Raw genomic sequence first — 21,175 nt, 5'->3', positions numbered from 1 at the left:
TTATCCAATGTACATAGGTGCACTACAGCATGCATACACATGTGCAGGGTACACATATGCACATGTATACAATGAACATCAGTACACTAACGTATAAAACGTATACACATATGCAATAGTGTACGTACATATGCAGCATGTATACGTATTATTGTGTACATATCCAGAAGTTTATTCAGTGTGCATAGTGTACATGCATGCTTGTGTGCACATATGTATATATACATCTGCAGAAATAATGTGCACATACCCACATGGTACACGTACACAGGTATGTATGTGGCATTAAATACATGCATGTATGTACACATGTAGAACAGATAGGTGTCCAACTAGTGTGCATATAATCATCCCCGTAGATACACACATATACACATGTACATGCATGCCTACAGCATGCACGTGTGTAGGACACAAATGTAGTGTACATACCTATACACTGTAAATACATGCAGTGGAAATACACGTATGTGTACACCACATACACACATGTACATTTATACAGTACACATACACCGAGACCCAGAACGGGTCATGAGTATTAACACGGCGCAAACGCTTCCAGTTCTACCTAAGTGAATTTTTTTCAAACTATAATAGAACTCATATAAAAAGGGTTTTAAGGAAATCAATACAGCTAGTGACAAAAACAGTGGGAAGGGCACAACCACTTTCCCTCAGAGTTCTGGGCCTGACCGTGGAAGTTCAGAGGTTTCCTAATGCAGTACACATCAGAACTGACTCACAATGAAGCACTCCTTAAAAATTAATAATGTGTCCTCATGTTTTGGCCTTTGAGACAAAGCCTCTTAGTTAATCGAGTTCTGACTGAATTTGACTCACAGTACTCTGGCAGATTCTTCATTTTCTGGTGAGACAGACGAATGTCCCAGGGTGAGGGCAATGCCAGCCGTTTCAGGGTCAGCTTTTCGAGGAGCGATGTCTGGCAGAACACAATCCAACACCATAGTAGGATCCCCCACCCAGCCACTTAGACGCTTTCTGGTACTTACTCTGTCTGCTTGTTTCCCTTTCTTGAATTCAGCTGGGGGGAGAAAAAAAACCAAAAAAATCAAAACCGAAAACAAACAGCCCATGTGTTTGTGTGTCTGAAAAGTGAATACATCCACATCCAACTTTCTAAATGATATACGGCAGGTGTTGATGGTCACCAACCAGTCGCCACTGTTGACAAAATACAAAGTCATCTGCAAACATGAACGAGTTTCTAGGAATACAAAAGTCAAGGGAATTTACTTCACATATTAAAGCTCTCAAGGGTGCTCATCAAAAATATATTTAGAGGTTTTCCTTTCAAGTTATTTTTGAAGATTTTTAAGTTGCAATACTTAAAAGCCTCTGGGAAAAGAAAGGATACAGGTATCTGGAAGATTTATACTAAATGATTTTCATGTCTTTTTGATAAAGTTAAATAAGGTCAGCCTTGAAGTAATGGCTTCCACTACTCTGAGGCTGTGGATGGAATCCACACCACCACCAGACAATTGAATAAACAGCAAGGCTGCACACACAGGACACAGGCAGTGAGCCAGCCTGACTAGTTGTCAGCTTCTGGGTCAGTTCTACCCAGTTCCGGCCAGGCCCCACTGGAGATGAAAACCTGCCCTTTAGAAGCCTTCAAACCCCACCTTTCAAAATCTAATCCTCTTCAACTGAGGCCCAAGTTCAAAAATCTACTGACATCTTAGCCCGCGTTAGGCCAGCTGTCCCCCAGCCTTTTTGGCACCAGGGATGGGTTTCATGGAAGACAATTTTTCTGGGGGGTGGTTTTGAATTGCAACTGTTCCACCTCAGGTCAGGCAGCGGATCCTCATAAGGAGCACCTCCGAGATCTCTCACAAGCAGTTTACGATAGGGTCCCAGCGCCTAGCAGAACACACAGCTAATGATAGGGTCACAACACCTAGGAAAACATGCGGCTTATGATAGGGCTCCAGCACCTAGGAGAACAGGCGGCTTAGGAGAGGGTCCCAGCACCTAGGAGAACAGGTATTAAATGAGTTGGCAAAGCCAAAATCCACCGGATCTACCACTCCAAAGCAAACATACACCACTGCCCAATATTGATGTGAGCCAAAAACAGGGAAGTCCTGAGGGCCCACACTGACCACAGCCAGACACCACTTCTGCAAGAAGCAAGCACGCACCTAGAGATCACCAGTGATGACCCAGGAGAGCAGCTTTGAGCAGAGACAAAGGTGAAGGAGAGGCACATGGGCCAGGGTGCTGGGTGTGCCCGTCTTTGTGACCTCACTGAGATTGCTGACCTCTGGCCCTTGGTGTCCTTCCTGTGGAGGTAGCAGCCCCCAAATCCCTGCCTCCCTTCAGCACTGACTGAGGCGGCCCTGAAGTCTCCCCAGGGCTGAGACTGTTTCTAAATCCTGTTAACTGCACACCCACATGAAAAACAAAAAACAAAATATCAAGTATGCAGACAGGAAAATAAAAATACGTGAATCCTCCCTTATTCAACAGGCATTTAAAAAGTAACAGGAAAATTGTGATAGTCTTTAAACAACCACCAGCTATCACGTCCTCTTGAAATGTTTTAGCTAATCAGGAACATCTTTACCAAGCACTTGTGTGTTCAGGAAATCAGTTGACAGGTCCCAAATAACCTCGGAGCCTGCGACCTGACCCCCACTCACGCACATCACCTCTCCAGAGGAACGTGTCCTGGACACCTTTCAAATGGTGAGGAACAGGAACAAGGGTAGCTTTCCCTCAACACCACAAAACAAGCTCGACCCCGAGGAGCCCGGAGAACAGCGACGTTTGTTTAGATGCTTTCCCACTGTCCTTGTCAGAGCAAACATTCCCATCCCACACCGCCCAGTGTTTAACTCTCCCTGGGATACCAGCAGCGGTCAACCCTCAACAAGCTGGAAACAGAGGCCAAGCTGATAGGAGGCCTCTCTCCATTCCTTACTGAATTCGCTCAGGACACGGATGTTCCCAAACACATATGGCCCCGAGTATTCCACACCTGGGGAACATTCAAACAGCAGACTCTGCAAAGACGTTCCCCTAAAGAGAAACTCAGTTTCTAACTTCCCTTAGGGAAAAACAGGAGACCCAGAACTTTCCAGAAAATCAAGTGTGAGAGGAAGCCACTCACCTCTGGCACTTCCTAAACCTGCCTTCCCGCGGGTGCTCAGGGATGTCCCCGCGACAGCCCTGTCCACCCAGGACGGCAGCAGGTCTCAGGCAGCCAGCACCTGGGCAGCTGGCGAAGCAACCCCAGGGTGAAAACGCCATCCCAGGCACCACTTCCCGGAGCCCCTCAGCAAGAAAAACAGAGGTGGGACAGAACCGAGGGCTGACTCGAGGCTGGGGAGCCACAGACCCGCACAGCTCAATCATCGGACATGCTCTTCTGTGGACAGAGCCCAGGGAGAGGCCAGCACAGAGACCCTCGTGCCGGCTCCACAGGCCAGCGTCCTCCAGGGCTGCAAGGTTGTGATCACAGCTTCAGAATTTGGTTCCAGAATCTTCCGGAATCAAACACGCACCAAACTATAAAGCTGCCAGGACAGCAGGGCCCAGGAGCAGGCTCAGGAGAGGACCACTTAGAAACCCCACACACAGCATACACGTGTGCATGCTTACTCCACACATGCCACCGCTTCACCCAATAGTATACACGCAAACGCATGTATGTACTCCATACACACCCTCAAATACACTCACCAAATATGATGCGTGTACACACTCCACACACACCCTCAAATACATACGACACACATGAACATGCTCACTCCACCCACACCTGCTAAATACACTCAACCACACATGCACAAACGTGACACACGTGCACACTCATTCCGGACGTCACACCCCTCACCAAGTACACAGGTGCACACACCTCCAAGTTCAGAACCTGTAGACTCCACAAGCTTTGGTTTCCCCCACTGTTTCTCTCCTCACATGAGATCCACACACAGGTGTCATTTACTGACATCTAACACCCGGGGAGGCCCTTAGACAGAACTGCAGTCACAAGTCGGCTTCATTCAGGCATTCATCACCAGCCTCCTGAAGCCACCTCCTGTCCCCAGGGGGAGCGGGGGCCGAGACCGGAGACGTCACTGGGCTTACAGATCCCCAGGCTGGCAACCCAGCGAAATGAGGAGGGCTGGGCCACGGCCCTGGAGGGAGACGGGTACTGGCTCAAGTATGCGGAACATGAGTCCTCATTTCCAGACAGTGTCACCTACGACAGCGTCAGGTGAAAGCCAGTGGTTTGGCATTCCTGGGATAGACAGTTCTGGAAACACAAGGGAAGCTTTTTACTCCTCCCCTCTGAACACACGAGGTCCATGGTCCCCTCACATCTAACACTGGGAATCCGAATCGGTGACTCCTTGTCCACCTGAGGACCACCCAAGAAGATCCACACACCTGCTACAACAGCAGCACCGCACCTGGTCTGCAGGGGAGCAAAGCAAATCCCACCTTTATGACTAAAACTGGATTACCCTGACACTGGCAGCCTGCAGTGTGTGTATCGTCAAGCCCCCACATCTGTGCCACCTGCAAGAGGAACACAAGCCCTTAGTCCCAGGTTCTCAGGACGGCCTGTGAGGTAGATGCTGGCACCTTCCCGTCTCCCAGGGGAGAGGAGAGAAGGCCACGGTCAGGGCTTGCATATCAGGAGGGTCGGGATTCAAACCCCATCTGTCTCACAAAGCAGCCCTTACCATTCAAGTGACTTCTATCATCAGCCTTAAAATGTACCACAGTTACCAGCAATTCTGAGTGCTGTTCCTTGGGACATCATAAGCAAACATTTTGTTAGAAAGGTTTTGCCAAATCTGCTTTCAAAATCCTATGGTATGAAATGACTAATGAAAATTTGAGCTATGAAATAAAGCACATAGTTAAATGAATCCCAAAATGACTATCGCGAAGGAAGTTTTAACTTGAAGTGAAAAATATCCTCCAAATGACATCAGCCAGAATTATCTTCAATCATTACTGATCCCATATGCTTCAGGAATTATACAGCATCATCTCAGATATGAACTTAAAACCATTAGCTGAATGCACATTTCAGCACAACCAAAGTTCTGCTATAATAAGCAGCACAGGCGTCTCTGGAGAGGATTTTAATTGGGACTACAAACGATGTGCACGATCGTGGTAAGAGGTTTCATGCTGGCTGTTCTCCAAGGTGCGACACAGAGAAACACCACTAACCTCAAAGACACCTGCTGCTTTGTAATGAGATGAGAGACGATGTGGACGGACTACTGTAAATATTCGAAAAGGAGAAACAATGCAAGGAAAGAATCGTATCAGTTACCCTTTACATTCTTAGAAAAAAACGATTTTTCTTTTGGGATGATTTTAAAAGAAAATGACATTTCTGGATTTTTTTTAACTTTTCTTTCAGAGACAGGGTCTTGGCTCTGTCGCCAAGATTGGAGTACAGTGGAGCAATAGCAGCTCACTGTAGCCTTAAGTGATCTTCCAACCTCAGCCTCCAGAGTAGCAGGCACCACAGGCACGCACCACCACACTCAGCTAACTTCTGTTATACAGATGGGGTCTTGCTATGATGTCCAGGCTGGTCTTCAACCCCTTGGCCTCAAGTGATCCTCCTGTCTTGACCTCACAAAGATTTAGCCTAAGCGACCATGTCTTATCGGAAAACAGACATTAGAGCAAATGCATTTCTGTAAGATTTTCTACCTCTTTTCACTGGAGAAAAAGGTAACTTGCCTCCAAGGGTCGGAGACAAAGACGTTACTGCAGACAAGAGCGCTGTGCATCCCGGGAACCGCTCCACCACGAGGCACGGCCGTGCACACTGGACGCAGGAGTAACAAACGAGGCTAACACAGGCCGATGCTGGCCCTCTCCAGAAGCAGGCCTATCCTTCCTCCTCTCCTCAGCCCCCTCTCCCTTCAGGCCTCAGTGGCTGCTGACAGCGGAGAGGCCACAACTAGAGGAGGCTCTCAACTCCACCAGGGACAGGAGTCCCGGACGCTGGAGACTCAACTGCTGTCCTCCGCATCCACCTCCTTCTGGTCCAGCCTTCTCAGGAGCCAGGCGTGGCCACTTTGACCCTCTTTTCCCTTCTGTGGCTCCTACAAAAAACCAGTCAGAGAGCCCAGGCTGCCTTGCACTCCAGGGATACCTGGCACAGGCCCCCTCCATGTCCTTATCCAAGCTCCTGGGGCCAGAAGGGTCTTGCAATATTTCACTTTCCAGTTGACCATCCCCAGCCTGAAATCCAAAGTGCTCTAAAGAGCATTTCCTTCGAGTGTCATGAGGAAGCTCAGAATGTTTCAGATTTTGGAGCATTTTGGAGTAGGGACTCTCAGCCTTAATTTGAACCTCTTCAAGGAAGCCACACACTGAAGCCCCCGATGTCCACCCTACACAATCCCAGCACACCATCTGAAGTCCTCAACAACAGATTTTCTTTCTTCAAAAATAACCACAAGTCACAAACTCACACGCAATCACAGAAGGGGGTTGTGGACACCCACACAGATGATGAAATTTAACTGTCACATTTTTACCTAGGTAATTTAAAGTCATTCCTCAAAACACACCTGTTTTACTGAGTTGCATTTTAACGTGAACACACACAAATCATTTCAGGGAAACAAACGTCACTTTGGGCTGCGTGTGGTTTCTTGACTCCCGTGAATAACTCAGCGTTCACCCTCACTTCTGGATAAGGGAGACGATGCAAAGAAAACTGTTAAAACAAAGACATGAAAACAAGTTTAAGAAGGGTTTGAAAGGTTCCTCCTGTCCTCCTGGAGGGGAGACGAGGATGCCTGGAAAGCTCACGGGGGACAGGAGCACAGCCTCCTCGGTGTGTCATGGACGCTGCCTCACCAAGGGGAGAGGATGATGCCTGGAAGGCTCACAGGGGTGGGAGCACAGCCTCCTCAGTGCTTTCTACAGTCAGCAGCTTCAGAAATTCCTGCAGAAGCAGAACACATCATGAGAACTGAGACTGGAACACCCCAAAGAAAGGGATGAGGGGTCAAAAAAAGCATTCGATCATTACCAAGGAGCGCGGGCATGAAGCCGCTTCAAACACCGTGTGAGAAGTCACTCATAGGCGTTTCAGAAAATAAGGGTAGTGCGAGATTGCTCGATCAGCTCAAACAGGCTGCCGTCCATCAGGCCATGAAGTCCCTGAGATGAGCCTGTCACTGAGCAGAAGTCACTCGCATCTCTGCCAGAGAAAGTACTACAAGCTGACACATAACCTCATGAAACCTAGGCTTCAGCCGGTCAACAGTGAGTCTGACATGGTCCATCCCTCCAGATAGTTAAAGACCCCAGGGGTTCATCGGACAACCTCGAAGGGCTGTGTCTGTCCAGCTCCTTTTCCAAGTTCTGGATGATTTTTCCTAATGTACTATAAGGAGCATGTTCCAGTAGAGATGTAATTAACTGGATGGGTGTCCTCTTAATTTTGAAATTAGAAACACACTTGGCCAGGCACGGTGGCTCATGCCTGTGATCTCAGTACTTTGGGAGGCTGAGACAGCTGGACTGCTTAAGTCCAGGAGTTCAAGTCCAGCCTGGGCAACATTGCAAAACTCCATCTCTACAAAAAATACAAAACTAAGTCAGGCATGGGGACACATGGAACATGTGCCTGTGGGTCCTGGCTACTCAGGAGACTGAGGCAGGAAGATCACTTGAGCCTGGGAGGTTGAGGCTGTAGTAAGCTGTGCTCACACCACTGCCTGGGAAACAAAAAGGTTTTTTTGCCTGTCTCAAAAAAACCAAAGAGAAAAAGAATTGTATACCTGACTAGGCCAAAATAAAAGAGGCCTTCGCTGCCTACACAAAGGGCTTTCAGAATTCACTTCCATCCTTAGGAAAGGGGGCCAACACCAGGCTGTGTCCCTTAAGATGCCCTGTCTCATATGGGAAAAAAAATCAAGAGAAATCAAATAAAGGCCATAAAATACATCAGTTTCAACACTAAAATTTGATAGTATGCTTTAAATTGAAGATGAGTTAAGTCACATTTCCAAACCTCTGAAAGCACGGTTACTGGGAGGGAATGGTTTGCAACACACAAACGCAGCTCTGTAAAAGTGCCCAGGCTGGATGAAGGCTCAAACGTCAGTGCAAGGAGAAAGTCTGAACAAACTCTCTCCTGCCCTGCTGTTGTCCTCTTCCAAAACACACTGGTTATCTGTCAGTTTAGAACAAGGCCTAGGGAGGTGGGAGGCAGGCCTGGGAGGGTCACCTAGCATCCAAGCTCCTCATCCACACAACTGCACGAGGCTGAGCTGAGCAGTACACACAAACACAACTAATTCTCCCCAAAAAGAAGACGGAAGGCAGCACACTGCCATGCCAGGCACCCTGCAGATGAGAAGATTGAGGGGAGCCAGAGGTACCTTTAATCTTGCTTGCATGGTGGAGGGAGAGGAATAATGCCACTCACTTGAGTGTTGCACAATTCTTTCTAGCACTGAGTGGCAGAAAACAAAAATTATAGATGCTTCCTCAGATAAATGTTTCTGAGGAACTGAACATAAATTACGTTCAGGAAATAGCATTATGAATGCCTTAAGTGCTTCTGTTTTCAATAATCCCAGAGTAATTCTATAAACCCGGGAATCAGTCTCACCCAACTCCAGGATCACGGCTCAGGTGACGTGGGCACACATATCCTGAAGCTCCAATACTCAACTAAAGTGGGGCGAGTGAAAATGATCCTGGGTATAATTTACACGGACACAGGAAGGTGGCTGAGCCCCAAACCCCTAAACCAGGAAGACCAGTGTCCTTCAGGGGCCTCACCTCTGTCCTTTCGCAGCCTCTGGGAACCACCACTCTGCTCTCTACTGACACAAACGCCCCTCCCAAGGTACAACACCAGGAAGATCATCATTCAAAACTGAGGAACGTGGCAGAACAAAGCTCTCAGGAGATTTTAATCACCAACACCACTTGTTACATGACCCAAAGATGATTAAAATCCCAGGCCCTTCAAGACTGAATGCTATCTATACTTAAATGCATTTCATCACCATATTGGGGGGTTATTCCTTTGTTTTGCTGCAAATATATCCAACTGCTGTAAAAGGAAAAGGCAATTTGTTAACGAAGCTTCTTGGAGTGTCTCAACAGGCCTCGAGGTAGAATAAAAGGCAGGACTTCCTGGCAGAAACGCTCAGCTCTGAGGTCAGGTGGAGTTCTTGAGCACCAACCAAGGCAAAATAAGGTCGAAGACCAAACCACACTTTCCTCAATCACATCTTCATTCCACCTTTCCTTCTATTTCTCACGACTTCACTGGGAGAAATTGTGCTAAAAGAAAATGGAAAAACAGACATATATAGGAGACCCTACAGATGCTGAGAATGGGTGCAGCCATCACAGTCCGAATGTCCTTTCAGGGCCATCTGACCTGGCTGGGATCCAAGTATCCGAGGGCAGGATTGTATGTCAGACCCGTGAAGCCAAGATTACAGCCACTGAACGGCAGTTTTCCATCCCACGGAAACCGGCCTTGGTAGGGGCTTCCTCGGGGACCACCGACCTCAAGCCACCACCCGTCAACTACTTCAACTAACCTACATCATGGCAGAGGCCTCCCTAGGCAGACCAGCCCTGCCCAAGTCCTGCTTCATGGCAAACCCTCCAGACAAACGTCCTTGGCCTCTTCCGGGAGGCTGTGCTCGGAAGGTGCCCTCATTTACTTCTGTGGCTCTGAGACATTTAACTAGAGCCCAACACATTTCTTCCTGTTCACATAGTATTGAGTTAAAAGATTTTTATGAGTAAACTTTCACTGGGAAAAATACCATTTCAGGAGCCCCAGTGACCACAATGAAAATGTTTTTACCTTCCCTTACGTGACATCGGCAACGCCAGGTCCAGGAAACGTTCTGGATCTCAGATAATGGCAAATCCACTCATAGTAAGTCTTGGTCTTGTTTCACAAGCTATCAAATGCTGCCCAGAAGCAGGAAAAACCCCACAACGTGGCAGGGAGGGGCGACCAGCGTGAGTTCTAAGGCCAGACCACCCGGGTCTGCTGACAGCGTGGTGAGGGGCAAACAGTGCAGGGTCTAAGGCCAGACCGCCCGAGTCCCGCTGACAGTGTGGCTTCAGGAGTTTCCTAAACCCTCTGCTCTCCAAGTTTCATGTCAGAAAAATGCAGTGATAACCGTGTCCACCTCGTTTAAATATGTATATATATACACACACATATATATATACTCCAAACCTACAGCCCTATAAAGGTCATTAATACTAGTTATCCTCAAGGCATTGAGCGATCAATAATGAGCCATCCCCCTGGCTGCTGACCTGCCACAGCCCCACCCTCCGGAAACCCCGCATCCACACCAGCCACACAGGATGAGGCCAGGGAAGGAGCAGGACTGTGTCTTGGGAACTTAAACTCTGGAAGCTGAGTTAAATCAGTGCCGCTCAAATCTTGTCACCAACTATCTTGTTAAATTGGGAGATTCCATCTCTGGGGATCTTGAAGGATCCTGAGGTTCTACATTGAGTGAGATGAGCACTCGTGCTGCAATGAGACGGCAGGGAAAGCAACCGAATCTGGGGTCGCAGCTGCCTGAGGCTTGGGTCCCACCGGGAAAGTGGCACCAGGGCCCTCAGGACAGTGGCGGAGGTCCCAGGAGGCAAGTCCCGGTGCAGAGACTCATGGACCCAAAGATTGCTCCAGGGCCAGGAGGGGCTGCTGCGCTGACAGCCACGAGGCAGGCAGCCTTCGAGCTCCTCCAGCTGCCATCCTGCAGGCAGGGAGGACAGTGCCCAGACCACCCTGGGGCTCCCCCCAGCCTGCCAGGCTGGTACTCTTACTCCAGCCACTGACAAGAGTCCCCATGTTGCAAGCTAGGTTGAAACAGTGCCTCAGGCCTCGGGGCACATGCACCCCCCGGCAGGGCCGGGATGGATATTCCCACACATCCCCAACTCACAGCAAAACTTAAAAATGAAAGTTGGAAGATACAGCCAGGAAACCAATGCTCAAGAAGCAACTCCAGGGTGACTCTTCCTAAAGCTATTGCTATTGAACATCTTTAAAAACATTTCCAGGGTGACTTCCTAGAGCAATTGCTGTTGAAAATCTTTAAAATTCTTCATTTCAAAATTAGCTTTTATTACACTGTCTTCCCTATTCTACCAAGACTCTAGAAAACAAAACCATTACAATTTCCAATTCTATCTTATAGCAAGTTAGAAATACACGTTTCCTCAAAGGATTCTACGTGTTTCCTTGGCAATATCCTTTCCACGCCCCGTACTACTGCCCACAACAGAGAAGGCTTTTCCAACTCAACCCAACCCAACCCAACCCAACCCAACCCAACCCAACCCAAGGGCCCTGAGACAGGCCCCTAACGAATTGTCTACAAACTCTTGAAACAGGCTTGCCCTGACAAATCATCTGCAAACTCCATCTTCCATTAAAAACAGTACCGAAAATGAGCATATTACCACTTTTTAAAAATTACTGTAAAGTAGACAGTGTTCAGTTCTGTGAATTTCGGCACAAATATTCCCATAATCATCATCACACAAGCAGAACAGTCCAACAGCCCCAAACCCACTCACGGGGCCTCATAAGCATACCCTCCCATTCTCAGCAACCACCCTCTCCGTGTCCTCCCATGACTCGGGTCTATCTTTTGCGAGCGTTGTGGCAAAACACTCGCAAAATCACAATTTCCTGGGCATCGTGCTTGGAGGTGCACCCAGGGTGTCCTGTGATCAACAGCCAGGCCTCGGGGCTGCTGGGTATTTATTATTCCACATATGGCTGTGGCACATTGTAACCTGTTTTGGACAACTATAGACAGCGCTATTAACATCTGGGCAGTTTTTCTTAAACATCAGATTCTGTTTCTCTAGGGTAAATACCCAGGATTGGGGTCACTGGGACCCACGTTTGTGCGAGTTCAGTTTTGTAAGAAACCGCCAAGCTGTCTGCACCGTGCTGAACCCCAGCATCGCACAGGAGTCCCGACTGCCGGTCCTCACCAGCACCTGGGGCTGTCGGAAGACCTTAGTCAGGCGCTCCAGCAGGGGTGTGAACAAATTCACTGCGGCTTCGGTGCACATCTCGGTGCAACCAGTCACGCTGAAGGTCATTTCAGATGCTTTCGGGCCATCCTCCCGTCCTTCTCAGCGAAGCATCTGTTCAGGTCTCTTCCGCTTTTAAGTCAGGTGGTTTGTTCTCTGTCATGAGCCGTGGGAGTCCTGTGCATTCTGGATACGAGTCCTTTGCCGGCTGCATGGTTCGTAGACATCTTCTCCCCATCTATCGAAAATGTGTCTCTTCAATTCCCTAGGGGTGTCTTTTATATTAGAAGTTTAATTTTGATGAGTCTTACCTACTTGTTTTCTTCCTTGATTATGGATCATGGTATGGCTAAGAGCTCTCACCCTAGGTCTCCACAATTTCCCTTTGTTCTGCAGGTTTTGTAGTTTGGTATTTTACATTCAGGGCTATGATCCACCTTAATTTTCATACAGAAATTTCTCCCTGTTTTCACTCTTTTGCATATGGCTGTCCCATAATTCCAGCACCATTTGTTGAAAAGACTCAAATTCCACTGAACTGCTTTTGCATCTTTGGATCTGTTCTGGACTCCACTCTGTCAGCTGACCCGTGTGTGTGCATCCTGAGCATAATTTATGACTTTAGTGGCTGTCTCTGTGAAAAAAAGTAACTCTGTCTGGAAGCAAAAACTACATTAGAAGTGCTCTAAATAAGATTCTTCCTGTTGTCAGGAGAGCAAAGCCACTGCCCTAAGCAGAGGTGAGGCCTCAACAGCTCCCAGGCACAACCTTAACACACAATGGGGAAGGGAATTCATTTCAAGGGCCACAACATGAGACCAGCATAGCCGTGAAAACTGCAATAATTTCACAACAGAATGAAATTCATAAAGAATTGCTCAGAAGCGTGTGATAAGTTACATAAATCACTGTTCCTTAAATTCTGATGGTTGACTAGAACAGAAATAGCTTCACGGTACAGTTCAAACAGGAGAAAGGTAGGTAGGGGTGGTTTCCACACCACACAGGGCCTGCAGGAAAGGGACACTCTTCCTCTAAACGGGAGATCCCGGGAGTGATGTGATAAGCCATGGTGAGAGTCACAGAACTGTGCAAGCCGGAGTCACGGCCTTTGCCCCACCACGGAACCTGTGTCCATGAACGACGAGGCTCAAATGTCAGGCCGGGGCAACCGAGGCAGTTATCAGGGGACAAGAAAACGAGCGCACGGTGGAAGCAAAGGTCTGAAATCGCGCGGCAACTTCGAGTCAAGTGGGACAAACTGACTCAAAACACAGGTTCCAAAAACCACCACAGAGAGCTGCTCCTCGGCTCTGGAAAGGCTAAGTGACTAATGCCCACACTGAGCATCTGCTCCCAGAGACGACCCTGGTGACCTAAGGCCCAGCTGCTCCGAACCCGCGCCGAACCTCAGTGAGGAACTTTGTTGGTATCTTACAGCACATTGACATATTCCCTTAAAATCTGGTATTTCATCGACAATGCAGGCGCCAGCTTTGACTCATACACATTTCGATTAAACAAGATAATTTACACCCTGACCGTGCCAGGTAAGAGGTTTACTACAATCTTTAAACAGAGCCAGAGGCTACAGTCTGCTCCTCCACAACACCATGTCTCTACAAGTTCCATGGGTTTTTACTTTCCATGTCTTCACTTGCCTAGTGCTAGAAAGCAGATAAAAACAGAAGGAACCCAGAAACACTATTGAATGAGACTCAAATATCTTGCAGTCATCATCGAGATGAGTTGTTTATTAAACAGAAATGTTCTCCCCTGTAGAAAGCAGCACACATCAACACGCACCGATAACTGTCACCAGCATTCCAGATCATCTTCCCTTCCATGGCCACAGTGCAGGGCAATGGACCACGCACACCTGCAGACCCACGGAAAGCGGGGTGACACGGCCGATTCTTGTAGCGAGCAGGCCAGGGTGCACTCAAAGAGCATCTCTTTCCAGAGGTCTGCCATGGAAAGTTACACATTTATTCCACGAGTTAATGGCACTGCACCGAACATTTCTGTAAGAGTCTCTAAGCAAGTATTTCCTTCTGCCTACAATGGCCCGACACAAACTGAAAAAGCTCTTGGAGCTGCCAAAGACTTCAATATCCCCTTAACTATTGTCATGCACATCCATGTGAAGAGACCACCAAACAGGGTTTGTGAGCGCAACATGGCTGTTTTTTTCACCTGGGTGCAGGCGGGCTGAGTCCAAAGAGTCAGCGAAGGGAGCTAAGTGTGGGGCCGTTTTATAGGATTTGGTTAGGTAAAGGAATATTACAGTCAAATGGGGGTTGTTCTCTGGCGGGCAGGAGTGGGGGTCACAAGGTGCTCAGTGGGGGAGCTTTTTGAGCCAGGATGAGCCTGGAAAAGGAATTTCACACACACAAAAAAAATCATCGCTTAAGGCAAGGACTGGCCATTTTCACTTATTTCTGGTAGAATGTTATCAGTTAAGTCCAGGCAGGGCATTTGCACTTTTGTGATTCTTCAGTTACTTCAGGCCATCTGGGCGTATATACGTGCAAGTCACAGGGGACGCGATGGCTTGGCTTGGGCTCAGACGCCTGACAACTACAGTCTTTACTTTTAAGGTGTGGGGTAAGATCATATAATCCCCAACTAAGCTCCTGATGCTGTGTGTGGCATCTAGCAAAAGCACGTTCCATTCCTGGATTACATTTGACTCAAGAGTCCACAGTGAGAACGATTTCTGGTGAATGAAACACCAGGCAGGAGGGTGATTCCGCTGGGCAGCTCTTCACACACAGCCCAGGAGCTGAGGGGAGAGGAAGAGGCCCACGCGCGTCCACCGTGCTCACGCCCCCTTGGAATGCGCCCCACTCCTAGAGACCCGGACCCAAGGGAAATCTGACCTGAAAATGGGCAAACCCTCACTTTGCAGAGGGACAGGGACTCGGGGCCACAACTTGACCTCAGAGCAACACAAGTGCAGACACAGCACCCCAGGACACCCTCTCCACCCAAATTCAAGGAGGAAAACCAACGCCCCGCCCCCTTGCGGAAACCCCCGGCTGCTGGAGCAGACGCCTGCCAGCGTGTGCAGCCTCTCCCGTCCCACGTTCCGGGCTCAGCACCTGTGCCTCAGCCCTGGCACTGCTCGCCACACCCACAGGTGTGCCAGGAGGGGCAGGTCCTAAGGTCTCCACTGCACCAAAGCCTGCAAGGCAAAGGGGCAGCTCCCTCCAGCAGGAGTCCAGAAGCACACACTGCACCAGCGTCAAGGCGTGAGAATTCTCCCCTCGGTCTCCGAGTCTCCAGTCTGTTGCCCGCCACGGTCTTCTGCCAACGGCGAGGCCCAAGCTGGGCGGCACATTTGGTTCTCACCATTTCCCTTGTCAAATCAATACTGCAAACATATCCAATTCATCCTGTCACTAAAAATGAAATAATCCGCCATCTCCATCACAGATGATGCAATCAGGTTTTCATTACCGGGTTTTTGTTTTGTTTAGTTTTTTCGTTTTTTTCTATTTTGAGATGGAGTTTCTGCTCTGTCGCCCAGGGTGGAGTGCAGTGGTGCGATCTCGGCTCCCTGCAACCTCTGCCTCCCGGGTACAAGTGATTCTCCTGCCTCAGCCTCCCAAGTAGCTGGGATTACAGGTGCCTGCCACCATGCCCGGCTAATTTTCATATTTTCAGTACAGACGGGGTTTCACCATGTTCACCAGTCTGGTCTGGAACTCCTAACCTCAGGGGATCCACCTGCCTCCTTCTCTCAAAGTGCTGGAATTACAGGCATAAGCCACCACTCCCGACCATTACTGGTGTAATTTCTAAGCCACTCTCTCACACCCACTCCCTTTTTTTTTTTTTTTTTAAGAACCAGCTTTATGCCTATATTTTTTCCAAGAGAACCAGTTACCCCATTTCAAGTACAAATAAGACACGGTGTTTAAAAACCAAAAATGCCCATTTGCACAGAAGTCTCCAAATACCCAGTCGATTTAAGCCTTGAGAATAAGATCAAGCTGTTGGCTGAATACAACTTCCCTTTCCATCTGTCTGCCTGTGAGTTAGACACAAGGATGAAGCCACGAGCTAGGGACATAAAGGCAGGAACCAAGGTAGCGGAGACTCCAAATAAAAGCTGGAAGACCAACACAAATGCACCACACCCTGCACACCCTCCTCTCCTTCCTTTTCAGAATTTCCAGAGGATGAAACAGGGACCTTCTCAGACGTCCCATGGTGCAGGCGGCCAGAGGGGAAGGCGGCGGCAGCCTGAATGAAGCGACCGGGAAATCACATTCCACAAACAGAAATTCTCCATGTGCTTTACATCCTCTGTCTCTGAAGAACTATGCCAGGCTAACAGTCGCTAGAAAACCGCATTCAAGTGTCATTTCCCATTTCAAGCAAAGAAAACAGTGGTGGGGCATGAGGGAAAAACATAGCCATGTGTTCTGGGCTATTAAATAAGGTTTTTTCTGTTATAAACATATAATTTTACATTCTCAGATTTCTGTATAATTGATATGCTTCCTAATTAGCAGACATAGTAATAAAAAGTGAATTCCAAGTGTAAGATCGGAGGAACCGTTCACATGGCTTCAGGTTCTGCTACTGTGTTTCAACTTAAGAAAATGGTTCTGTGTGTTGGTAACAAGGCCTGAGAGTCTGTGTGAGAGTCAGTGTGGCTGTAATCAGGGTTCGTGTTGGTTCCCTAGCAGAGGATGTTACACTGTTACATTATCTTCTACAAAAAATCCTGAAAAAAATGAAGGCTGAATAGACATACACACCCTCCCAAAATAATCCAAATGTCCACCGATATGAAAAACAGATGAATTACGGCTTCCATCGTGGAATATTCTTCAGCAGTGAAAACAAACTATAGCCACAGGTGCCAACTAGGATGAAGAAAACCTTTTAAACACGCTTAAAGTGAACTGACTAGGCAGAATTCCTTGATTACAGGCATCTGCTCCAAATGGGTACTGTTCTGAATCCTGTGATGTAGAATGATAGTTAGCAACCCTGTTTCGGGGCACATCTAGAAAAAAGCAAAATAATGACTACACAATTTTAAATTCTTTGTAAGTTATAACTATTACTATGAAAATTCTAAAAATGTGAAAATCTTCCCAACTGTTATTGGACACGCTTCAAAATAAATACCCTGGCATTGCTTGCCACACCCACAGTTGTGCCAAAATAAATGAAAATATAGCCCAAGGTAGTAGAACTGAAACCTGAAGATGTACGAGCCGTCCCTGCCTCGCTATCTATACGTCGGGTAGAAATTTAAGAGCAGGTAGTGACACTGCAATGCAAGGCTCAAACCAACTGGGTATTTGGAAACTTCTATGCAAAGTGGCATTTTCGGTTTTTAAACACGGTGTTATTTGTACTTCAAACAGGTAACTGTTTGGTTCCCTTGGAAAAAATATAGCCATAAACCTGGTTTTTTAAAAAAAATACGGGAGTGGGTATGAGAGAGAGTAGCTTAGAAATTTTAAAAGTATCAGCAGGGAGCAGTGGCTCATGCCTGTCATCCCAGCACTTTGAGAGGTAGGCCCAAGGGGCCTTTGAGGACACCGGTCTCCTCTGCTGCCTGCCTGCTGGACTGACCCCCCATGACATTCACTGGGTTTCCACCCCGTCTCATTCAACATCCCAAGGGTGGTCTTCATCCTCGTCTGGGGCTTAGCTCTGCCCCAATTTCCTAAATCTCTGCCCTCAGAGCCTGAAAACACCCACGCCCAGGGTCACCCTAAGTCCACGTTTACCCCAGAGAGTCCCCATTTTGTTTTCCAGGCATTGCCTTAGTGATAATTTATCCTGTAAATTCCAACTGCCTTCACACCTCACCCCTGCTGTCTCCCAGCAGACCCCACTCAGATGCACATGCCCCAGACCTCACACCCAGGACTGTGCATGCTGCCCTGTTCTGCCCATGTGGGGACCACCTCTCTTTCTTGAGGAATCAGCTGGGGATCATCTCCTTGTGGAGGGCTGCCCTGACTTCCAACTCTCTCCAGCAAAGGCAGAAGCCATCCTCGGTACTTCCCCAAAACTCAGGCCAAGTATGAAGATGGCGCAGATGCTAGCTGTGCCTGGGATGCCATGGGCAGGGTCCCCAGATGCTCTGCACATGGCCCGGGGCAACGCCTGAACATAGCAAGTGCTGAAGAAACAAAACTGACGTGCGCTGACCTCTGATAGGGCCTCCTTCACCATCCACATCTGTCTCCCCACTGGACAGTAAAATCCACAAGACACGGAGGGCTTGTCTCACTCATCTTCAAACTCCCAGGGTCACCCTGGCAGGTAAAGGGGACTCAAATGTCTTCTGAAGGAAGCAGCTGGTTAGCTGCCAAGTTGAAGGGCCTCTGAAATTCAGAGCTCTGCAAAGGAGTCCAGCACACTTTATTATGGATGACTCCAACCACGGCAGAAGTGGCCATGGAACCAGTGCTAACCAATTCAGGGTTTGTTCACTGTTTCTCAGTTCATTATCACAACTCATTCTCACAGAGCAGCTGCACACAGATCCTCAGACATCTACACAGAGTGGGACGATGGCGCCAAGTCACGTCAACGTCCTGTTGCAGACTGGGAGACACCGGTCAGACATGGACCCAGGCAGAGCACAGACCTCGCGTTAAATCGGCTCCGTGTAAACAGCACTCCCTGCCAGGCCCTTTCCTATCTGCACAGCTTCTACAAATTGAACTCTCGCACCTGACACCTAAGAATACTGCACACCCCCATGTGAATCCCCTACTCACCTCCCAAAATGACCCGCCATGGCCGAGTACAAAAAATTTCAACATAAGGGAACTGGAGGGCATGTGGGGCTTTCTCGAGTCCCTGCTGCCTCCTGATGGGAGGGCCCAATGCTTCACACCCCTAGTGAAGGGCAGGTCTCTTCGGCCCCCCGGCTTTGACCTGGAGCTTAAATCAGTATTAACTAATTTCACTTTCCAGGACCAACTTCAAAGGCCTGTAAAGCCAGAGAAGGGAGAGGAGATGGAATACGCCCTCACCTCAGATCTGCTGCAAGCACACACTTCTCAGATGCATCCCAAGGTGCACAGCGTGTCCGATGCCCGTTTCACATCCACCGACCTGCAGGTCTTCTATGTGGCATCAGCCTCCTGGGCACTGGGAACAAGAGGTATAATGGCAAGTCCCTTCTGCAGCAAAGCTGAGGCAAAGGGACCCAACACATTGGAACTGACCTTTTTCTGACAGTATCAAAACAGAAGGAAAATACTGTACAGTCAACTCCCCCTCACGCAGGTTTATTTACCTGTGACTCAGAGGCCATGACAGAGAACTTCAGGTTCTTACCGATTCCTATTTTCCCCATCCAGGAAGCCTTTGTTTTTAATATCGTACGAACTTGCCATTTTGTAGGCCAAAAACAGCAAATATTGGCAGTTTCCTACAGTTCAACTGAATAAAATATGATCATGGCCTTTTGTGAAACCATGAAGAAAAGGTGGATATCTCAATATGTGTTTCCAGACTGGCTTTGTTCCTGAAGCGGTAACTCTGTTCACTCAGGATATTAGACACTGAAGAATAAACATCAATATCCCACCAAGAAAACCAAAGGAATGAAATGATTTTGCATCCACCTTGGAACCTTTTTAGGACAAGGCAGGACACAAACTTCTAAAAAGCTGCAATTGTCCCTCTGTATACACAGGGACATGGATTCCAGAACACGCCCCGAGTTTACCCAAATCTACGTATCCACAGGACCCCACGGCCACCCTATGGAACCACATGTAGGAAACGTCGGCCCTCCACAAAGCCAGGTTTTTTCAGTAAGGGTTTGGTTGGAAAAAAAATTAACATAAGTGATCCTTCGAAGCTCAAAACCCATGTTGTTCAGGGTCCGCTGCATTTATTACTTGTGTCATATCTGAGGCCTGAAAGCCATCATTCTCGATACCTTAATGTGACGGTTAACAAACTAACTGTTCCGATTAGAAAGAGGAAAAAGCTTATTTTTAAGCTGACAATGAGAGTGGATGCGGCTACGGTGAACGGAGAACAGACCTAAGCAAGCACCAAGGCTGGGGTGACTGCCTGTGCTCAGACCCACCAGGGCCTGTTCTTCCATCTCCCTCTGCTGAAAGGGATAACCGCTTCTCCCCCACGACTAAAGGGCCTTTTTAAAATATTCACACGAGAAGTGCTATGAAAAGCTGAAAGGTCACAGATAACATTTTTAAAAATAAACATTAACGTAAGCATTTAATTTTCGTATAAGGAGTAAGGAAAGGATCCAGTTTCAGCTTTCTACTTATGGCTAGCCAATTTTCCCAGCACCATTTATTAAATAGGGAATCCTTTCCCCATTTCTTGTTTCTCTCAGGTTTGTCAAAGATCAGATGGCTGTAGATGTGTGGTATTATTTCTGAGGACTCTGTTCTGTTCCATTGGTCTATATCTCTGTTTTGGTACCAGTACCATGCTGTTTTGGTTACTGTAGCCTTGTAGTATAGTTTGAAGTCAGGTAGCGTGATGCCTCCAGCTTTGTTCTTTTGACTTAGGATTGTCTTGGAGATGCGGGCTCTTTTTTGGTTCCATATGAACTTTAAAGCAGTTTTTTCATACGAAAATTAATTCAAGATGGATTAGAGACTTAAATGTTAGACCTAATACCATAAAAATCCTAGAGGAAAACCTAGGTAGTACCATTCAGGACATAGGCATGGGCAAAGATTTCATGTCTAAAACACCAAAAGCAACGGCAGCAAAAGCCAAAATTGACAAATGGGATCTCATTAAACTAAAGAGCTTCTGCACAGCAAAAGAAACTACCATCAGAGTGAACAGGCAACCTACAGAATGGGAGAAAATTTTTGCAATCTACTCATCTGACAAAGGGCTAATATCCAGAACCTACAAAGAACTCAAACAAATTTACAAGAAAAAAACAAACAATCCCATCAAAAAGTGGGCAAAGGATATGAACAGACATTTCTCAAAAGAAGACATTCATACAGCCAACAGACACATGAAAAAATGCTCATCATCACTGGCCATCAGAGAAATGCAAATCAAAACCACAATGAGATACCATCTCACACCAGTTAGAATGGCGATCATTAAA

This window comes from Macaca mulatta, chromosome 15 (genome assembly GCF_049350105.2).
Source record: "Macaca mulatta isolate MMU2019108-1 chromosome 15, T2T-MMU8v2.0, whole genome shotgun sequence".
Lineage (NCBI taxonomy): Eukaryota > Metazoa > Chordata > Mammalia > Primates > Cercopithecidae > Macaca > Macaca mulatta.
This window is presented reverse-complemented; position numbering follows the sequence as displayed.